The sequence below is a fragment of the Podarcis erhardii genome, assembly GCF_964252035.2.
Source record: "Podarcis erhardii genome assembly, chromosome: 8".
Taxonomy (NCBI): Eukaryota; Metazoa; Chordata; class Lepidosauria; order Squamata; family Lacertidae; genus Podarcis; species Podarcis erhardii.
The window spans coordinates 29,898,089-29,922,021 of record NC_138499.1 but is presented as its reverse complement, the minus strand read 5'-3'; positions in this window follow the sequence as shown (position 1 = coordinate 29,922,021).

The window sequence follows — 23,933 nt, the reverse complement described above, 5'->3', positions numbered from 1 at the left end:
TCCCCACAATGGGGTGACCTCCAGTTGTTCGGTCCCAGCTCCTGCCCACCTAGCAGTTCGAAAGCACGTCAGAGTGCAAGTAGATAAATAGGTACCACTCCAGCGGGAAGGTAAACGGTGTTTCCGTGCACTGCTCTGGTTTGCCAGAAGTGGCTTAGTCATGTTGGCCACATGACCCGGAAGCTGTCTGCAGATAAACGCCAGCTCCCTCGGCCTATAGAGTGAGATGAGCGCCGCAACCCCAGAGTCGTTCGCGACTGGACCTAACGGTCAGGGGTCCCCTTACCTTTACCAGTATAGCCAGTGATTGGGTCTCCCTCTGCATTGGCAGGCTTATAAAAGTTTGTAATTATTGTTAAAATTATTGTTAAATTACTTGTATTTTGCTATTCATATTACTCTTTTTATTATTATTCATACATTCATTTTTTTAATATAGTTCTGGAATTGTGCCATTACCTTAAAAAAGTTTTAACAGATTCAGGGTCAGTTTAATCTTAAAATGCAACGAAGTAGACCCTCAGTCCATCTTCAATCTAACCATAGTGTAATTAACTCACAATACCTTTCAAAAACTGTAGTCATGTATTTTCTCTTCTGAAATGCCCACCGACTCACAAAATGATGGCTTATCCACCTTACTGGGACTCAGCAATTCTGGATAAAATTATGCTACTGCTAGGCTATTTTTTCTCCTTCCAGCTATAGAAGTAGAATGATAGTATCAATCATCAAACAAGATTTCTGAGAGAGGCACACTTTCTGACACACAGAGCTTACAAGAGAGTTCTGCATTTTAAGACTTTACACCTTTGAAAGCAGTGGGCTAGGCTAAGATGAGTTCATTCTAGCCTATCTCCAGCTCCCCTTCCCCCAATCTTGCCCTCTCCTTATATGGTGGTGTAATTAATAGTTGTAATGTCTTAGAGAGACACTGTCTTTCTGGAAGACTGTTTAGAGATACAGATTGGCACAAATATATATAAATCCATTCAGGACAACCTGATACATCTTTCGTGATTTGTAGTTGCTTCAACCCAATCTGGGCAAGAGAAAAAAAATGGGCCAAATTTGCCCAATTCAATTTGGGAATCAACCAGTTCTGGGGCTCAGTACCAGCATTATCTGCATGTCTGGTAGAACTGCATGGCCTCTTCAACATTGATTATACACAGCATTCTTTAATTAGCTTTCCTAATATCACATTTTATTTTTTTGTGGTTACTTCACTTACATAGTTAGGAAAGATGCTTGAGGGCACAAGGAGAAGGGGATGACAGAGAACAAGATGGTTGGACAGTGTTCTCGAAACTACTAACCAAACTGCAGGAGGCAGTGGAAGACAGGAGTGCCTGGCGTGTTCTGGTCCATGGGGTGATGAAGAGTCGGACATGCTTAACGACTAAACAACAACTCTCAATTATGCAGAAAGAACTGAGCACCCATTTCATCACCACATAAATTTATACAGCACTATTGAATAGTAGCAGTTCACAACACTGCTAAAACAAAATTCTGAGAAGATGTTGGAATTGTAACATCTAATGGAAAGATGGTAAATAACATTCTAATGTACCAGTGTTAAAAAAAAATACACACTAAAGTCTTATTTAGATCAAGGAAGGGAACTTTTCTAGTCCAGTAGGCCAGATTGTTATCTCTCTGCCATTTGCAGGCAAATTTTGGCAGGTGGATGGAGCCATCCACATGTCAATCACCTGATGTCACAATGAGGTCAGGTGCAGGGTGGGTGTGTCACAAGATGTTGAGGCCTGTTGGGCTCAATTTGACCCATGGGCTGCAGTTTCCCACCCCTGATCTAGATGGGGGGGGGAATGATGTATTTGAAAGAGCTCCATGGACTTCTCCAAGATGAATGAGTGGTAAACGGATGCAATGGTTGTATCAAAATGGTAGCCTTATTTTTGTTCAGATTTGTTTCTTCAAATCCATTTTTTTCTGTGTAGAATTGGCAAATGAGCATCCACACAGTTCCATTTTTTGTCAATCACCACTTTCATTGGTGTTCCGCTGCTTGTCATACACACCATTATGCAGAACTTGAGAGATAATATCCCTCCCCTTAACCAGTCCTGCTTTCCAGTTATCTCACAAGATTAAGCAGCAGTTTGCTGGATAATGATGATTTTCTGATTTAACATAATTGCACAAGACCTGTAGTAATAAAAATAAATTGAGGATGCTTAAGTTTTTTAAGCGGGTTGTGTTTGCCGAGCTTTATAAAAATTCATTTTTTCCAACCTTCTCCAACTGTTATTCAACTTCAGGTAAATGCACCCCCAGATCCAACCATTGTTGCTCAGAGGTGGGAGGTAAGGGCAGACAAAACTGTCAATTTTGGTTACTCTCATTTGGTTTCTCATTTTTCCACTCTTCAGTTCTCCACATCATTTTGTGATTTTTTTAAAAAGTCCATTAAAAAGCACCAGCATTTTACTGTGATTTTCTCTTAATATACCCTTTTTGTATGCAGTTTTGCCTGAGATAGATTTATGCAGAGCATTTTCCTATAACATAATGCATTTCTGTATGCTATTTCAGCTAATATATGCATCTTACCCTACTAGATGCATTTTTCTACGCCTTACTTGCCTAAGGAACTGCAAAATTCAGAGAAGTTCAAATTTGGAAGGGAGGCTGTGTTTTGGTTCACATAGTGTTTCAGAACATGCCAATGAGATAAAGCTGCTTTTAAATATGAACTGAAACAATTTTTTTCTCCCCATCCCTAGTGAGAGGGCAATCAAAACAATTCTGATCCTCTTCTTTTCCAAACCTGTCCAAGAGTCTCCTGCAGCACTGGAGTGTGTTTTTTGTGTGTGGAATATACACAGTAAGAGATGGCAAGAGGTCTCCCTGCTGAAAAGAGAAGCTTGCCTCTTCCTACTGCTCCCACCCCCACCACAATGTCTCTAATAGCTCCATGAGGTACTGATTTGATTCCCTTCTTCCCTCTCAGGAACATGATCGGATTCTGAGGCACTGAAATCTGAAGCTGAAATCAGTTGGGGGAGGCTGGGAGAGAGGAATTAATTTACAGTAAGTTTGGCACAATACCCTTCTCCAATCAGCCCCAAACATTTATTTTTGTTATTATAGATCTCGAGCAAGCCTGCTCATGCCAGAAGCAATCAGAAGTGGGGGTGCAGCAATAGAGGTGACACGCTGAAATGTCACTACATATATGGTACACTATTCATAACTCCCCCCCCCCAAAAAAAATCCTTACAAGTTTCCACACCAGCAGTGACAGCAGCATAATGATTTATTTTTAATTACTGAATTTTCCGTGGTAAGGTGAAATCCAGGTTAAACAAAGAGAAAAGGATGGGCTGGCATTCTGATGAGGATTATGTAGAGTGGATGCTGCAAAAAACAAGCAAGCAAGCAAGCAAACAAACAAACAAACAAACCCTTCTGAGCATCACCAACACAGAGTTCACAATAAACTGCCCAATGCTAATATTTATGTACAGTATACAATTGTGGCACAGTATTCCAATTCTTCCCCAAACAATAGGGGAGCTTTGCTATCTTTCCCCCCAATGATTGCTAACTCTACATCTTTTCATACCTTCAAATTCCATGTACAGTTACCCCATTTGGATCCTTCTCAGGTGCTTTCCCCAGAGCCTGTTTCACCTGAAGAGCCAAGGATCTGCTGTCCCATCATTCCTGTGCAATGGCACAGGGCACATGGCAGGTAGGAGGACACAGAAAGGAGAGGTGCTCACCTTCAGGCCAAGGATTTGGTCTTTCACACTCTTGAGGTGAGGATGAGGTATGTGAAAATGGAATTTAGGAACGGTAGACTGAATGAAGGACTTCAGTTGCTCTCCAACCTTTGTTAGAGCAAGTTGATGAGTTGAAGCTTGTCATGATGATGCTTTGCTTCCTCACCCTGGGAGTACTTGCTGTGAATGCACCCCCTCTTCCCATGTGTATGCATAGAAGTTCTTTGCTGGCAAGGTGTTGACCTATTTTGATCCTGTCCATAAAATGGAATGGCCATTAACAAGTGGCTTAGGCCTTAATTTCATGTGGGCACGATGCAATTGCCTTGATATTTGTCATTAACTCTTAAGGTTGAAATCCTTGAACAGATTAAATTAGTCAGATGAGATGCAGGAACCCGGACTGCTCTTAAATTTGGATCTGTTTGATGGGAAAGCACAATACCGTTGCCGTAAATTCAGATGAGCTTTATTGATCATTGGAGAGGTTTTCTGAGTCTTGATGTCGTCCATAAATATGGAAGACAGTACTTCCTACAGATTGCCTTGATTCCCATAATTGAATCAGCTTAGAATACTTTCAGTGATGAACAACTATGCACTGTCTCTTGTTAATAAAACTGAAGCATGGTTTAATACAGGAAATCATGGGAGAAATTCAATGGTGCCTGCCCACCAGCAGAACAGACACTGTAGAAGAGAGCCTCTATCTTCCCATTGTTCCCCATGACTCCACAGAATCTCTTCCAGAGGATTTGGGCTGTCCCAGAGCAAACATGGATGGGCAAGGGAGCTGCTGGGGAAGGAGAGGAGGGGGGAGTGCCATGTCATGAGTGGGCATGCTATGTTTATGTTTGGGCACATCTCCCTAGAGATTTACTTTTCATACTTCCTCTAGCACCTGTGGCAGTAATTTCATAAAATAAAAAAATCAGCAACATCAGAACATGAGAAGAGCTTATCTAGTTCAGGATCTTATTCTCCTAGTGGCAAACCAGATGTTTGTGGCTCACAAACAGCACACAACAGCGCTCTCCTACCCACAGCTGGCCCAAGACATTTTGCTGCCTGAAGCAAAGGACAAGATGGTGGCTCCCTTCCATGTTCAGAAGGGTGGAAAGGTGCTCTCAGTGGTTGCCTGTGGAACACTGTGGAACATCCTTCTATGGAGAAATGATAGAGCATCAGCTTTGCACACAGATCACCAGTATCTTCAGGTAGGGCTGGAAGAGGTTGCTGCCTGACACCGCAGAGCAGGCATGGCCAAACTTGGCCCTCCAGCTGTTTTGGGACCACAACTCCCATCATCCCTATCTAATAGGACCAGTGGTCAGGGATGATGGGAATTGTAGTCCCAAAACATCTGGAGGGCCGTGTTTGGCCATGCCTGCCCTAGAGAGTCTTGCCAGTCAGTGCAGACAATACTGGTCTAGACCAGGCTTCCTCAAACTCGACCCTCCAGATGTTTTTGGCCTACAACTCCCATGATCCCTAGCTAGCAGGACCAGTGGTCAGAGATGATGGAAATTGTAGTCTCAAAACATCTGGAGGGCCGAGTTTGAGGAAGCCTGGTCTAGATGGATCCATGGAGTAACTTAGTATAAAGCTGCTTGCCAGAGTTTGCAAATCTTTAGAAGGATGATAAGTGAGACATTAACATGAGTAGGAGCAAAGGTACATTTAAGTTTGTGAAGAGCAGATGTGTTAACCACAGATTTGCTTAATTAGTTCTAAATCCTTTTTAATGTGATGGTTTCTGCACTGAGCACATAGCTACTTAATTTCAAAAGAATGCTCCTCTTCATGGTAATTTTTCACTGCACACACCCGAAGGAAAGGAAACTTAGAAAATGTTGACCGTTATATGTAATAAACTGTTAACAGGCCAGTAGTCCCAACTGCAGACACATTTGAGAGCCATAATGACAGGCTGTATCAATGATAAGTGACCTAAGAAGGTTATAAATACACCTTAACTGGCTATTATTCTTGACTGTGTCCAAAATCTGCTTACGAAAGGGAGTAGAAGACTTACATACTGCAGCATGGAAGTCCATAAATATGAATTTACATGATGGGTTGTGGGAAAGTACAGAATGAATTTAGTGGCTTAGCAATCTGCATTTTTAACAGGAGTCACCCTGCTCAATCTCCCTGCGTACCAAACTGGGACTCTTTTTAAAAAATATATATATATTATCTTGTCCCATTTAACATTGGTAAGTGGAACATACTTTCCATCCATTGAGAATTTACTGTGACTTTTATGGACATTTATGGGCACTTGCAAAATGGCGAAGTCTGCAAAAATACAATGGATTCTCAGAGGGAATGTCTGTTCCAGAGTTTTCGTCTCTGAACAAGTGGGTAGCGTGTCAGGCTATGGCCACAAAATTGCAGGTTTGAAATCTATGGAATCTCTGGTAGCTTTGACTTGAGTATCCTTATTTATTTAAGTAACACCTCATTCTTCCACCTGGGGTTAGTCCTTGTATCCAACTCAGGGCATAAAAATTATTGAAGTTTAAGGAAGGGAGGTAAATTTCCCTGGGACACAAGAGGTCAAGGTGTAGACTTGACGTGTATAGGTTCCTACTTCTCTCTATGATTCTTTACTCAGTCCCTTGAGCATTTTGAGCATGATGAGCACGTCTTGCCTCGGATACATCCACCCTTGCCATACTCCAGCCCAGATGCTTCATGCAGAATATAATGCTTGAAGTGGCTGACAGAATTTGAAATCACATGTCTGGATGAAGGTAATGTAATGCCCACTTCAGACATTATATTCTACACTTGATGGGTGCTGGGAAAAGGAAGTGGTCAAGCTTGAGACCTGCTCCTGAACTTGTTACATGGGGAGATGAAATCTTGCCCTTCAATTCACCAACCCATTTATGTTGTTGTTGTTTAGTCGTGTCTGACTCTTCGTGACCCCATGGACCAGAGCACGCCAGGCACTCCTGCCTTTCACTGCCTCCTGCAGTTTGGTCAAACTCATGCTAGTAGCTTCGAGTACACTATCCAACCATCTCGTCCTCTGTCGTCCCCTTCTCCTTATGCCCTCCATCTTTCCCAACATCAGGGTCTTTTCCAGGGAGTCTTCTCTTCTCATGAGGTGTCCAAAGTATTGGAGCCTCAGCTTCAGGATCTGTCCTTCCAGTGAGCACTCAGGGCTGATTTCCTTAAGAATAGATAGGTTTGATCTTCTTGCAGTCCATGGGACTCTCAAGAGTCTCCTCCAGCACCATAATTCAAAAGCATCAATTCTTCGGCGATCAGCCTTCTTTATGGTCCAGCTCTCACTTCCATACATCACTACTGGGAAAACCATCGCTTTGTGGTGATAATTGAGAGGGTGCATTTTGGCTAGTAGGAAGGCAAAGAAATTCTCTGAAAGTTTGGAGGAGAAGCCTTAAATCTAATGAAGGAAACTTTTCGATCCAATCCAAAAGTTTCCTTCATTTTTAGCCAATCAACAGCACAAGTGACTATTTGTTGGCTTGTTGTCCTTTACATAGTTTAACTTGTTCTGCTCGAGCTTATTTAGAAATCATTGATAGCTCAGTAATTCTGGCCATCAAAGTGGAGCAGAGGATTGAATAAAGTATTCAATCCAGCAACGAACAAGCAACTCCTTTATACTATCAGCAAACCCCTCAGCCTTAAAAGTATATAACGGTGATTTATTTCTTAATAGAGGAGTACATTAAATAGCTAACATATCAGCAGGAACTATGACCTTGAGCAGAATTACACACTTCATTGACAAAATGAAGCATCCTCCTGTTGCATTGCGGCTCCTAGCCATCTTATAAATGTCATTTTGACTAATCTTCTTTGATAAAATAATTTATGGGAGTCACCTGAGGAGCCAGCTCCGCAGGCCAAAATCAAGCACTACAAAACCATGTACGGCTCAGAGTCAATACTAGGTTTCCTATCCTGTCTGGCAGATAAGCAGAACTGCAAGGCTTTAACTATAAGGCCAGGTTAGCATCCCGCATGACAAAGCTAATTAGGGCAGCTGGGAAGATGTCAGTTTGGGAGGCTTTTGTAAAGTCGGCTTTCCACTGGTATCCCTTAGTTCAGTTTTCTAGGCTCATTTGTCAGACTCCAGCCTCATTTATTCATTGCTCTGAAGATAACAAGCAAGCTGATGTGACTTCGAAAAACTTAGCAAGGATTGTTTGTCTCGGACAGGAGTCTAGTGATGATTAGTATTGGCTCCAGAATGGCTGAAGGATTCTAATGTTTAAGCAGCACAGAAGTCAATGTGGAGAGAGAATCGAGGGGTGGGATGCTTTGCCATTTTTTCCGATATGAGCAAGAATGTGCCTTTGGCTTCCTTAGGGCATTTTTGCACAGACATTTCTAACAGGTCTGTTTCCCATTTCATTCAGAATGTCTTTGCCTGTCCATCAATTGCTCCTTAGGACTCTGTCACCCAATTTAAGAAAGCTTGGTTGATTGACTGCACTGGATTTTGTTGATTAATCAATTATATTTCCATATATGCTTGAAATGATGCACAAATGTGACATACCAAACCCAGACTTTTCTAAGGTAAAGCCTGCTATGGCACATGCATATATAATTGATTTTCCATCCCTAGCAACTCTCAGCAGCCTTAACAAAATTAAAGTTCCCAGTTTGGTACATATCAGTAGACCAACGTTGAAAAGAGAAATCCATTCTTAGCATTTTAGCATCTTCCCCACTATCTCTGAGTAGAACAAAATCCAGAATATCTTAATTTAACCACAGCAACAAAAAACCCCACTGTTTTTTGGCCAAAACACTGGATCTGAAATGGAGGGGCGGGGGAATAGAGCTAGTTGTCATTGATGAAACTGTATTCTAGAATTTTGAACTATTTCTGCTTCAGAGATGATAGATAGATAGATAGATGATAGATGATAGATAGATAGATAGATAGATAGATAGATAGATAGATAGATAGATAATAGATAGATGATAGATAGATAGATATCAGAATATTGATGACAGGATAAAATGTGGAATTCTGGAAGTCACTTCCCAGGTGGAGATGATATAGTAATTTCATCACTACCTTCCCAACATGTTTTTACCATGGTGAAGATACTGCAGCTCCTGTTTGATATGCAGATTGCAGTAGTAGATGATTGGAGGCTGAGCTGAATGAATCTTTGGGCTTGTACTACTATCAAAGCTCACCTGATCGCTTATACAAAAGAGCTACCAAGACGGAACCTTATTGTTCTTTTAGCATTGTGTGTTCATTGTTAAAACTGTTGCATTTCTTTTCTTTATTGAGACAAAGGGGCTTTGGGCTGTATTCAATTAGGCAAGAATGGAATTTGATGCAGCGATGATTCCCATTGTGTTGAACTTACAGTATTCTAGAGCGACTGCCAAGAAGGCATAAAGGGAGAATTAACTGAAGGCTTACATTCAGTGCCTTGCTTAAGCCACTAATTCAATGCAGAACTCTTGGGAGAAAGCAAATAATATATGAGAATGATTTCATCCCAAGTCTGCCAAGCAGAAATCTACACTGGCGAGGAATCCCAGGGGACCTTAGGAAAAGTTTGTCTTAAAATTAAAAAGGAAACAGGCTTGGTTGCAGAAAAGGAAAACACTTTAGGCATCTAAGCAAACACTTACCAACATCTTAAAGGCCCTTCCAGGTTGCTCACGTGAAGGCGGGGCAATGTGTAGAAATGAAACATCACTAGAATATAAAAAGAACTTTGTTGGATCAAACCTAAAGGGACAGTATTCTGTTCTCACAGTTGCCAGTTTTATGGAAGATTATCAGTCCTGTCTAGTGAAAATCCCTGAAGCTAGATGGATGCTCAGTAGATTGTGTAGCAGCAGAAGCAAGGGGACAGGGCTTCCTGCTCCTTGGAAGTTGCTGCATGTTCTGTGCCAGGATCAGCTTAAGGAAAAATAAACTATGCAAAATGCATGCCAGTTTGCCTGCTTCACACAATTCATGCAGGTCACAGAATTTGACTTTTCTTGGCACAGAATTTGATCTCCTTTAGCTCAGAGTATTTTTTTTGGGGGGGGGAGTAGAAACTGTATATATGCCACAGGCAGAATACAGAAACCTTTGTTAATTAGAAACTTTATATACTTCTATATAAACATTTAAATTTATCTGTATTCTTCTCTGACTCCATCAGGAATGGCTGAATCCATAGGCAAGTGCAACTCACCTACTGACTGCTGCAGCTATGCCCCCCCCCTACTTGCACCCAGTCTTTCAATGCACTTTGAGACCTTAGCCTAGCAAACAACAGTCAATCCCAGCCATATAGTAAAATGTGTGCAGTGTAGATAACAATTGTGGCCTATCATAAGGTTGCTGTTGTTTTCCCTTATGAGAATTATTTTGATAATCAAGAGTAGGAAACCTAACATTTGAAAACTGGATATAAGAAACGTATTGTTATTATTCATTCATTCATTTCTACCCCACTTTTTCCCCGATGGGACTCAAGGTAGCTTACAGATAAAAACAAGATTGGCTAAAAACAATAATTAAAAACAATTAAACATTCAAAGAATTAAAAGTATATAATATATAAAATCTATTTGAAAGATAACAAATGATTACAAGAAAAGCAGCACAGCACCATCGCTTTCATTTAAAGCGGTCAATTATCAAAGGCCATTGAAACAAGGCCTTCACCTGCCAGTGGAAGGAGAACAAGGAGGGAGCCTGTGTAGCCTCTCTAGGGAGGGAGTTCCAGAGTTTGGGAGCAGTCACCGAGAAGGCCCTTTCATAATGAGAAAGGGGCTGTGGCAATTCCTCTATGAGGAAAGGTTACAACATGTGGGGTAGTTTATAAAAAAGGTGAGCAAGGGGGGACATTGTGGTAGAAGTGGCTGAGAAGAAGTTTCCTTTCCTGTTTCATAATACTAGAACCCAGGACCTGTTGACCGTGTTCTGATCTGATGCTGGCTCTCACAGAAAAGGCATCTGGTTCCAAGTAACGTGTACTGAGAACACGGTGTGAAAATTTGATCCTTAGGTTTTACTGAAACCAGCATTTTGTATCTGTTTGTGGTGGTGGAAAATGTTCCTGCCTTTGGGTGTCAATTTAGCCATTCACAAAAATCATATGGCACATTCTTCCAGAACATCAGAATGCAGAAGGAAAACCAGATTTCAGAGAGTTTTCTACAGGAAAGAAGAACACACGCCTCAAACACTGGTGGACAAGTCATAATACTCTCTTAACCTGGTGGATTTATGATGGGGGGATCCATTGATTCTGTAAGCTGGTTCTTCTTTCTAATCAGGTTCGCAATCCAGCTGATCTGAGAACGTGTGGAACAACTTTGAGTGCAGAGACCACGTAACTTATCAACCACTGAATTACTCTGGGTCAGTCTGTTTAGCCACTGTCAGGGCTTTACCACCTCAAAATGCATATGAGGAAATTGCAAACATATGAGATTGCATATAAAAAGGAGGACAAAAAAAAACAACAAAAAAAAATCTAGCATATAGCATTATATGAGGAAAGTGGAAGCTTTCTTTTTAATTTGCTAGCAGAAAGATTTGCTGCACTGCACATGCGGAGAGATTTTAAATATGGGGATACATTCATGTATAACTTTCTTCCTACCTGCATATACCCTTTATCATCTGTCTTTCAAGATTGTTCATATAGAAAGTCTAACCATGCAAATAGTGTAGACTGGGGAAATTACCCCCCCCCCCATTAACCTGCTTTTCCCATCTTTTCGCTGTATGTATTTAAAGATTTGGCAAGCTGGAGTCATCCAGAAATAAGAGAACCAAGCAGGAAGTTTATATATCTCTTTCAGAAGGCTTACTATATAATATACTAATCAGCAAGTTTCCTGAAACAGCATTATAAGAGTATAATAAATCAGCTGTACAGTGAACTTCTGAGATGTTGTACTCTTTATTACCAGTCAAGGACATCTAAACAAGAAAGCTATTGACATGGTGTGTTTCCTAGTATTTTCATATAACTGCAAGAAAACTATTAATTTTTGCTGTTACACTGTCAGTCACATACATAATAGTGGTGGGCTACTTACAATTCATTGCATTCTATCTGAAAATTATCTGTCAAACAGTACTGATTGGGAGTATTATGAATGGATATTACTGAAGCCCCCTTTACACCACCTTCAAGACAAATGACAATAAAGAGAGCAAGGCAGTGAAACTTTTAAAAAAAAGAAACCCTACTTATTTTCAATATTTTCTTTCAGTTCTGAGGACCTGCATTAATTTTTATTCCATTATGAAGAAAGAAAGAATATGAATTACCATTCTTCACCACATAATAATGGGCTTTCTTTGAAAGTTCCCAATAATGTTTGTGGAAAATTAGACGTTATAAATATATGTTTAGCAGTAATATGTCATCTTCTGATAAAAGTGGCGTGCTTGAAAGCAATGGCAGACATTGCAAGGAAATGATTATTTTATGCATGTATATTGAATAAATTAGGGCAGCAATCCAATCCATTCTACTCAGATATAAATCCCACTGAATGTAATGGGACTTACTGCTTAATAAACATGTATAGGATTATGATGATGTTTTGGCACTCTTCTCTTTGGTTGGTGATACTGTAATGGCTACAATTTCCAGCAGGATTAAAGAAAACTTACTTGACTAAGTATTCCAGAGGTAATTCATGTTGTGAAGTCGTACAGGCAATGGTGTAATTACAAAAACTTGATACTGTGAGGCCCCTGTCAGTGACATGTAGCAGCCACATAAATTGTGTTATGACATTCTTATGTTTTGAACTTTTCTAATGATGCAAATAAGTTTTACATAATTGTACATTATATGTCTGGCTGCTTAATACACTCATGAGTCTATTTTAAAATGAAATATTCTAATTAGCTTGGCATGTGTTTGTTGTTACTTGCATTGGATATTTACAGAGAGAGAAAATGCAAACTGCTATATTTAAACCAGTGCTTTGTTTCTGGGGGGACGCAGGGGTATGCATACCCCTAAACATTTTGTGAATCTAAATTTGACTTCATTGAGGGGCAGTATTCCAATATGGGGATGCGGGTGGCGCTGTGGGTAAAACCTCAGCGCCTAGGACTTGCCAATCGTATGGTCGGTGGTTCGAATCCCCGCAGCGGCGTGAGCTCCTGTCTTTCGGTCCCAGCTCCTGCCCACCTAGCAGTTCAAAAGCACCCCTAAGTGCAAGTAGATAAATAGGTACCGCTTTATAGCGGGAAGGTAAACGGTGTTTCCGTGTGCTGTGCTGGTGCTGGCTCGCCAGAGCAGCTTCGTCACGCTGGCCACATGACCCGGAAGTGTCTTCGGACAGCACTGGCCCCCAGCCTCTTAAGCGAGATGGGTGCACAACCCCAGAATCGGTCCTGACTGGCCCATACGGGCAGGGGTACCTTTACCTTTATTCCAATATGAGTAGGAAAATAAGAGTACCCCTAAGCATTTTGTTTAGAAAAAAAGCACTGATTTAAATATATATTTCTTCTTCTTCTTTGGCAATCACTCGTAGCCGAGTAAGTTTGTCTTCCATAAAAACAGTTTTAACAAGGAGTCTGTAAGTGACTGTGGAGGCCAATTCTGGATCCACATGTCCTTCCAGAGTGGGGACATTGGTTTGTTATATATTGTTTGATATATGATTTCTACTCGGGAGTTTCCTTTTGACAAAGTGTAGGATCATGGCAATGAAAATAATGAATAGAGTTGGGGCAATAACACAACCCTGTTTAACACCTGATCCCACTGTGAATGGTTCGCTTTGAGAGGCATTGTTATCTGTGATTGTTGCTGTCATATTATCATGGAGGAACTGAATCATGATTCCCATCTAGCTAACACTTACAGTTGCAATCAAAATTATTCAATCCCCATTGCAAATCAGATTTATTAAACAAAAGCAATCGAAATAGCTCAACATGGATGCTTCAAGTGGCTACTTATATTTTAAAAATTAACTACCCAAAAAACAAATATAATAAACATATCTACTTCAGCAATCATAATTATTATTGTGTAATTTAACACAGAATCTAAAAGCTGTTTGTAAATCATCTCTCCATTGTATTTTGAGTTTTAGGATATTTCTTACTTGGAAAATGTTTGTTTGTTTTTGTCTATGAATCACATAGGTTACAGTATTCATTGTACAGTACACAGCATGCAGAGAAATAGAGTGCTATTAATATTTTTCCTACAAAGGCATTATACAAAAGGGTATTAATAACATTTTAATAAAAAGTGACATTATTCTGCCCTGTGATATTAACACATTGACATAATAGCCATAAAATAATATACATAATGTGCTCTAATGATAACCATATATAAAAGACAATGGAATATTCTATGAATAAGTACTCACAGACAGTAAATCCTGTCTTGGTAAAAGTCATAAAAAGGCATCTGATATTAATATTGATCCTTCATCTGCAAAATCCCGCCCTCCAACACATTTTAACTGTGATTTATTTATTTATTTGTTAAAAGAAAATGGATATTGTGAATTTGCATATCCCGCAAATGCTTAAGAATAAAATATTGCAGCCATTTTTCCTTGATTAAAAAACAAAATCAAATGTAGCATAAACACCAACAACTGGGAAACACTGGTCTGCGAGCGCTCCAGTTGGAGAACAGCATTTACCAAAGGTGTCATGGACTTTGAAGATGCTTGAACTCAGGATGAAAGGGAGAAATGTGCTAAGAGGAAGGCACGCTTAGCAAACCCTCACCATAATCAGCTCCTGCCCAGAAACCTATGTCCCCACTGTGGAAGGACGTGTAGATCCAGAATTGGTTTCCACAGTCACTTACGGACCCACTGTTAAAACATTGTTTATGGAAGACAATCTTACTTAGCTATGAGTGATCTCCAAAAAAAAGAAGGTGTGATGCATGTTGCTGTTCCATTGCCGTTGTGTAAGTAAGATTCACATTAGACAATAAAGTGTCTTGGGCCAAGCCTATCTGACAGCAATTAGAGTACAGTTTTCACTTTCCATTCCCTCCCAGCCTTCTCTGGACTTCTGCTTTGCTGCAAACATAATGTTAACTCAATCAGAAACATGTTGAACCTTTGGCAAACACCAGGTTTACTCAGGCAGTAATTTATGGGAGCTCCAGCAAATAAAAGGATTAACTCACTAATTTGCAGAAGCTGGGTGGAAGGAAGGCTCCGCTCAGGGCTGATTGATTTCCCCCCACTCCCCAAGCAAATACCAACAGAGGCAGTCCAATCAAAAGATATCAACTGAGCTGTCTGGAATTCTACATAATAGGTTATGGGTTGCCTTAGGATTAATTTTATAAAACATTAATTTTATATTTCTATCCCGCCTTTCCTCTGAGGAGCTTGAGGTGGTTACGTGTCTCTCCCCCTCCTCATTTTATCTTGTCAGGTAGGTTACACTGAGAGATTACTAGCCTAAAAGTCCACTGAGCTCACTATTCTATCTGCTGGCAGTGTGCAAGTGTGTATCTTGACTAGGGATGTGTGGAACTGACAGTTTTGGTTTCTGAGTCTCTCATGAAGTCCTCGTGAATTTCTCCTCGAGTAAGTTTCTCATGAAGTCCTCGAGTATTTCTCCTACACACGTTGTTCTATGCAAATTTTCCTAATACAGTGGTACCTCGGGTTACATACACTTCAGGTTACACACGCTTCAGGTTACAGACTCCGCTAACCTAGAAATAGTACCTCGGGTTAAGAACTTTGCTTCAGGATGAGAACAGAAATTGTGCTTCAGCGGCACAGCGGCAGCAGGAGGCCCCATTAGCTAAAGTGGTCTTCAGGTTAAGAACAGTTTCAGGTTAAGAACGGACCTCCGGAACGAATTAAGTACTTAACCCGAGGTACCACTGTACATATGATTTCACAAAGCCATTAACTTACTTTTATTACTATATCCATTTGTGTTGTTGTTATTATTATTATTATTATTATTATTATTATTATTATTATTATTTACACATTAGCTGGCTGGATGACTCCTTTGCAAAACTCAGAGAAGTGTTAATGTTGGAGGATGGCTGTGGTTTTGTTCCCATATTGTATCAGAAAGTGCAAAGTAGGAAGGTTCATCTTTAAATGCAAACTGAATTGAATTTCTTCTCCATCCCTAGTATTGACACAAACAAGATCCATAACCAGCATTTGATGGCAATTTCTACCCACTGTTATTAAACCACAGTGTTCTGTAATCAAAAGTAATCAGAAGTATGTTGTGTTTGAAAACAGAAACTGCCTTTTTTGCTATTGTCCCTAGTAACCACCAATCCACATAATTTCTGTATTCAGCAAATTCCTTTTAAAAGCCTAGCTGTGCTCATGAAATGCATGCACAATCTGCATACAATGTACATAGCTTTGTTTATTTGGAAGTGTACTGAGTAATGATAGTTTCGAAATTCTCCTAGTCTTAGCCACTTTGACACCCAGAAGCAATGCTGAATTCAAATGTGCCCCAAAATGTGAACCTGTTCTGTCCATAATTGTACGTTGACTCTCCAAAGCTTTTTAGTTATAGGACAACTGTTTGCTACGTACCCAAAGGATAAAACTTTTATGCATTTAATTATAGTTTTTAACACTGTTCTTTGTTAGGCTGAGCTGAGAACTGGGTGACAGTTTAAATTTTATTAAAATGTAGAAACATCCGTCTCCTTATATATTCATGCTGTAAATGGAACTTGCAAGAATTTACTGCAAGTATATTAAATCAAATTTCAGAGAGACCTTTGTGGGGTTTGTTTTTAAGGAATTAATTCTATTGAAATTGTCTTCTGCAAATGATACAAGAGCAATCAACTAATTTAATGGTATATTATCTAACTCTTTTAGAGCACAATCCTGTCCATGCCCACACAGAAATCTTTCCTACTGAGTTCAAGGGGACTTAAATGTGTATAGGATTGGAGCACTATCCATTTTCCACATACTGTTATCTGTAGTTTGTTAATTAACTGTTCAGAAGTAAGGTGAAAAGGGCTGCTTTTTGCTTTCCTTCATGGCATGTCCAGGTAGTGCCTCACACAGAATTAACATACTGTTTCTTTGAGAATTATCAGCTGGGCTGGTATTTCTTGCATAGAGTTTATATTCTAGCTATGGATCCAATAATCTGCACACATTCTGGAGCATACAGGGACTAAACAGGCTTGGGGGTTGAACGGAATAGCCTAGTGTGACTGATCTTTCCTTGGGTTATTCACTTATCATTAGGACGATACCATCAGTCATATTTACCTTCTTGCAATTTCTCCCATGACCTAAATTGAGGTCCACACTCAACCAGGTAATCAGCCTTATGCTAAACCCCTTTCCTGTCTCATTACATATGCTAATCAACTGCATACTATGCCTTGCTTTTTTCTGTAGGACTAATTGCAGTCGTTAACAGCCATCAACAGGTTTACCATAACCATTGAGTCAATCATTCATCTCCTACTACCCTCCTGAGAAAAACCCCACCCCACCCTCCCACTATATATAATGGTCCGGTAACTTCTGTTTCAGTGTATCTGAAGAAGTGTGCATGCACATGAAAGCTTATACCAAGAACAAACTTAGTTGGTCTCTAAGGTGCTACTGGACAATTTTTTTAATTTTTAAAAATATTTCGACCTTTTCAGAAGTGTGGCTGCTGCTCTACATGGTTCAGAGGAGCCATTGCAGACTCCACCCTGTGCCCTACACATTAATGCATGTTTACACTGTGGCTCTGTGCATACACTGTGTGCATCCATAGGTGCCTCCCCCCATGATCAGGCACTCTGAAATGCAGGGGCCTCAATCATAGGTAGAGAAGTAACTAGATATTCTTGTTACAGATGTATGCTGGAATGCACAAAGAGTGAAGGCAGAGACTGCAGCCATAGCATCTTCCCCATCTTATATCCATTCATTGAATGCATGGATCTCCACTCATAGTTTTGACAGGGCCTTACTTTCATGTGATTTTGAGGGTGCAATGAGTAAGAATGATACAGTCGCTACTCCTTGCTCCATTTATTTCAGGGGAGTATTTCGAGCTGTTTGTATTGTGGCTACATGGAATTATATTTTTAGCAAGCATATGGTGACAGTAAGTTATTCCGGCACCCTCTGTCCCTTTGAAAAGGATGGGGTTTTGACAGGAAGAAAGTTCCTAAAGGAATTGTGTACTCTACAGTAGTCTTCAAAATAATAATAATAAAAAGAACCAGGCCATGTGTGGTTGACCTTGGCTTCTAATGTTGATTCAGATACTGATTGACTAAGCCACCATTATGGGGGAAAGTACAGAGCGAGTGGTGATTCAGCATCTCGACCAAGTCTGAGTTTTGTCCTCTCAAATGAATTCTAAATTAATCCCTTGTCACACACTGGGAAATAATTTCAGACAACAGGCATTTCAAATATAGTTATTGAATTGCTGTCAAAATGTATTAAACCATGTACTCGGAGATCTTAGTATGGAATTTGTAGAGAATTTATTTCTTAAACAAGAAATTCCAGTAAGGATGTGTCCACTTTAGTTATAGACTTTCTGTCACCAATAATTAATTCAATGTGGAATTAAAATTTATGGTCCCAACCTAACATCTGTTTCACCTTCTGTTAGATTTTGAAAAATTGTGTGTCCCAGATATTCCTGGGTATGAAATGCATGCAGTTTGACATTTTTAAATGCAAGCTTGACAGTAAAATAAAGTAAATTGGTCTTTAAAATATTCCACCAAATTTTCTCCTTTGCTGAATAATTCATGGCAATACATTTTCCCCACAGCAGCTTGGTCTAGCTGTAAAAGATTAAGCTTAGGCCCCTTGGAATAGTTTCTGCACAGATCTTCGATCTCTATTGCATACTAAACCATGTAACCTAGAAAAAGTCTGATGGTTTATGACCCATATACTTGCTTTCAAATCAATCAAACCGAGTGTTTTCTCTAAGTGTGCAACATCACAAAACAGCCACTGGATACATGCAGCAGCCCCAATACATGTTTATAACTTCTCCAACTCATGCACCATCTGAAATGGAGGGGCTATAGCTTACTGGGAAGGCACTCACATTGCAAGCAGAAGAGTCCAGATTTCATCCTTGGTATCTCTATGCTGAGCTGGGCATGCCACCTGTCTGGAACTCTGGACAGCCACTGCCAATCAGTGTAGACAGTATTGAGCTAGATGGACTAATAGTCTGACTCAGGATAAGGCTGCTTTCTATGTTGCCATGATTGCCCATTCTAAAATATATATCACTGAGCCCTGAAAAGGTAGAGAAATGGGCAGGTAGAATGCACTCCTTCCAAGCTGATGAGCTTGTCCACTTTAATTAAGACTATGGACCAGATGGATCTGCAACATGCTGCTTTTAACCTAGCCCTTTAAACTGTGAACCAATTTGTCACCTTAAGTATGGCTTTCAGCACCCTTCATCATAAGGCTGAAATGTGTTAGAGTGTTAATATGAAGAGATCATTTGGAATATTTTTATAGATGGTGTATCTAATGGAATAATATCATTAGTGACTGAAATGAAATTGCTAGCCAGTTCCTAATAGATTTCTATTCTTTGAAGGAAGTCATAGATTTTTAAGATTGCACGGAAAATGGATATAATAACCTTTTCCTATAAAATACTTATGTCTGCCCCGATCTAACATCTAAACCTCTCTCAACTTGAGGACACCAAGTAATTTGTTCCACAGATGATTCCAAATGCTTTTGTGTTGGGAATTGTGGTATTAAAGCATCAACCTCTTCAGAAGCCCCAAATTAAAAGCACAGTCCTTCAAAAAAACATACCATGTTATGGTTTGTGAAAGATAAATATAGACATGAACCATGAATTGCTGGAGAATCATAGCATGATGATTAACCAACTAGTGCAGCAGCAAATGGTGCACAATTATATTCTGGTATGAGATAGCCACCTATCAAATCCTGAAAAGTATTGCCTGTTTGTTAAAGAGTGCAGTGCCACCACTCACTGTTAAAGCACTCACAGTGACATCTGAGAGAGGAGACCAGGCCAGGAGTCAGGAGGGGTTGTCTAGAAATTCTAGTGGCCAATGTATGCTGCTGCTGCCCCAGAACATCTGCCACCTGAGGCAGTTGCTTCACTCTGCACAATGGAAGGGCAGGGCCTGCCTGAAAGCAGTCTAACTGGAGTGTGTGTGTGTGTGTGTGTGTGTGTGTGTGTGAACTCACTAAAATATTAGCTGTGCTCAGTCTGCCAGGGCAAAATTGGGGACAGGATGCCCGAGTAATTTGCATGTGTCCATTGTATATATTCTTGGCAATTGTATCAATACAATATTAATAATTACTATGTTGATTTTATATTAACAATGACTACAGTGGTAATTATAAAACTTGGTATTCCTAGAGTCTTTTAGGTAAATCTGGCCTTGTTTATTTACTTATAGCCAACCTTTCCCCCAAGGAACTCAATGTGGTATCCATGGTTCCTCCACCTCCCCATTTTATCACCACCAACAAATCCAACTCCTGAGAGGTAGGTTACACTGAGATACTGGCATAAGGTCAGCCAGTGAGCTTCATGGCTGAGTGGAGTTTTCAGCCCTGATCTCCTAGGCAGTCTGACACTCAGCCTGACACTAGTACATCACACTCCCCTCCCCCAATCAGTCTACAGATGTAAATACATAAGTAAAAAAATTTGCTAGTACAGAAACAAAACTCATGTGCACCAGACAGAATGCTGCCACCAGAATTACCGGGCACTCTGAGATTAGGTTTCCTAAATATTATGCTGTGCACCATCATTTCCATGGAAGAGAAAGAAGGATTTTTTTAAGTCTTGTTCAATAAGTATCTGATTATATGAGGATTAAACAGCTTCCTAGTCAGCCCTGCACCTGAGAGAATACTTCTTTTGAGCTTGGCAGTTCTATACTCTAGTCAGGAATTTGTTCCAGCGCTTTTCTTTTCACTGCACAGTAGGACATAATGGCTCTTCAAAAGAAAGAATTTTTATGGCATCCAACTTGCTGAAAATTGTTCCCTTGTACAACTTTCCTTTTAAGGAACATTGAATGTCATTGCTCAAGAAGTCAGAAAAGCCAAGGCATTTCTTTCTACATGGATTGCAGCATGTAATTTTAAGGATGCCTATTTGATTACCAAGGCTTTAATGTTTAATTAACATGACTTCTGAGATGTGTTAAAAGATCTGGGCCTTTAACAATGTGGAAAACCTGGATTCCTCTGACCACTTTTGCCTCTTGCTCCACCCACCATGGGTATTTATTTTTTATTTATTTCACAAAATTGGTATACCGCTTGATTGTAGGTGGAAAACTCCAAGTGGTTTACAAAACAAAAACAAAACAACAGTAACATTATCATTTTAAAAAATTACAGCCATAATTTAAAACACACAGAAAGTTAAAACCACTATAGAATAGGCTAAAACAAATTAAAACTCATGCAAACATTCTAAACATCTGGATAGGGTTGTCTAAATAAGATCGTCAGCACGCATCAAAATGAATGCAGTGAAGGCCTGGTATCAACAGGCGAGGAGTTCCATAGTGTCGCTGCTGCCACAAGGATATGCAGTCCCTGGTATGGCTCTTTACTGCTCCTTTAAACTCTACAAACAGCCCTGCTCACATTTTAGAACATCTTACATGGCGTGCTATTATTCCTGCCGCTTTGCTGAAGACAATCTGAATCCAGAGCGTTGAACTTCTGCAATTGTTGCAGAATGCACACTCACCTGAACGCAGCGGATGGATTGATACAAGGAGAGAAAATCTTCACCTGTAGCATGCAACAATTCTGAGACTCAGTTCTACGGGAGTCTTTATCCCACCGCTCACTTGTTAAGGAAGAAACCCTTTGAAACATTGTGGAATGGTTTGGAGAGATTTACAATCCCAAAATGATTACATTGCAGCTTGTCCTTGAAATAATCATTTGAACTGGACAGAACAGTTACATAACTTAAGACAGGTGGGAAGTGGAACAGTGGCAGTCCAGATAAACAGCAGAGACAGGAAGAAAGAAGCAAACAAGTTTAGCTAATTACTACTCTGCCTTTTCAGCAGTGCTGAGAAAATAATAACCTAGTCGAAGCCAGTTGCCTTGAAAAAACTAAGCTTTCAGGGTGAAATCCTATTCATGCCCTTCCCTTCTGAGAGGGGCTTCTGATTCAGTGGAAGCATCTGCTAATGCAGGAGGAGGCAATGCAAATTTCTGTTAAATTCTGTTGTGGAGCTCATTTTTTCTCCCCTGGTGAAATCCTTCCAAGAAATCACACTAAAATCTATTCTGAACAGATATTGACAGAGGAAAAAGCTTTTTATTATATTGTTGCACTTTACTTTCAGCATCCAATAAGGGATGGGTGTAATTGCCAACATGCTAAACTGTTTTCTCAAAAGCAGTTATTTTAATAGTGAGTATTTGAAGATGACACATAAAAAAAATAACAATTATTACCCCAGCTCTCAGAAGGCATGGATAAACCGTACCTTGTCAGCCAGACTGACAGAATGAACTCCGCAGAGTACAGTTCAAGAACATAAATCTGTTTTTGTAACTTGGAATTATGGAATTATGATTGCAGAGCAGACTCTAGCTGCAACCACTCTATTTCAAGATTGCATGAGTCCTATTAACACTGCAGGCTGCAAATGAATATTCCAATTTCCTTATAGGTTCGCAGTTTCCTTCCTCAGCAACAGCTTCAGATGATCTCTAAAGGAATAGCAAAGGATACAATCCACGGATTATGCTCATTTATTTTAGCAGATGCTGCTATGCAAAGATCCAGAGCAAACACAGCCACAGTAAAAGCTGCTGAAATCAGTGAGAAATAGTGTTTTGCTGTCAATCTTTCCATGGGCCTTTCTGTACAGGGACGTCTTAAGCATATCTGGCGCCGTGGTGCAAAGATCCCTCCAGCGCCCCCCTGGCAACTCCAAAACAAGGGAGGGAGCAGGGGAAAATGTCCTCTGCCTCCCACACCATCCCAATCCCCGGCGTGGTGGCGGTGATCAAGCAGGAAAACGTGCTGGCGTCGGGGCGCCTGAGAAGGCAGCCCAGGAAGGCTGCTTGCCACCTTTCGCCAGTAAGGAGGAGGACCCCATTTTTAGCAGATGCAGATGTTTGGGAGGGAAGCTGCACGTAGTTTCCATCCTAAGCCTCTGCGGGGATCGTTCTCCTTCTGCGGAGGCTTAGGAAGAAAGCTGCACGTCTGCCAGCCATATAGGTGGCGGGGCACAGCTGGCGGGCGTGAAGGGAAAGGGGAGGTGCTGGCAAAGCTGCACAGCTCCCACAATCACTAGGGCACCCCTGAGAGGCTGGCGCCCTGGCGCAACAAACCACTAAGACCAATGGGAAAGACGGCTCTGTTTCTATACTTACCATTTAGACTGGTATAGTTGTTGGGTTCCCCACAAATATTTTGGCATGTTGCCACATAACGTGGTTGTTATTCAGTTAGTATTATGAAATAATCTACCAACCCATCCTTCTGCCCCAGTTCTTCTTCTACCACAAAAAGCTGACTTTTGTGAAAGATCCAGAATGCTTCCTCAATATCTGTGTGACATGTGTACGAGCATTGGTTTCCCATCAGTTTTCATGTAGAGGGTGTTTTATTTGGTAGTTGTGGTTGGGGAGGCATTTGCTTCATGTCAGTTCCCTATGACCATGCAAGTTGTCGGTTTGGGAACTCAGTGCAGCGTCAAAGATTAAAGCAAAAGTCAGTGACATGCAGAGAACCAACAGCCACAGAGATAGTGACTCAGAACAGGTGTTCTGGAGATTAAGTCTCATCATTGTTGTGAGTTGTACCACGACTGGGGTAATTTGTCAGTGAGGATAACATCTCCCTGGAAAATTAATGAATGAATCAGTTCTCTCAGCATTGGCAGAGATGTAGTCATTCATGTCTATGACTGTTTGGATGGCCTGGCCAACTTCTGGAACAGGAAGGTAACTTTAGATATTAAATAGTCACTCCTAGGAACAGTATCATACTATTTCATAAACAGTTCTTTGCTTGGGTCTGCAGGCTGGTGTTTCCTGGCTGAGAGCTGTTGTTCTGGAGCACACAGTTTACCAAATCCAGATGTGTCAAGTATTTGCTGTCGGTACGCCAATGTTTATGTTGGTGGGTGCCTTAGCATAGCATAAAGGTCC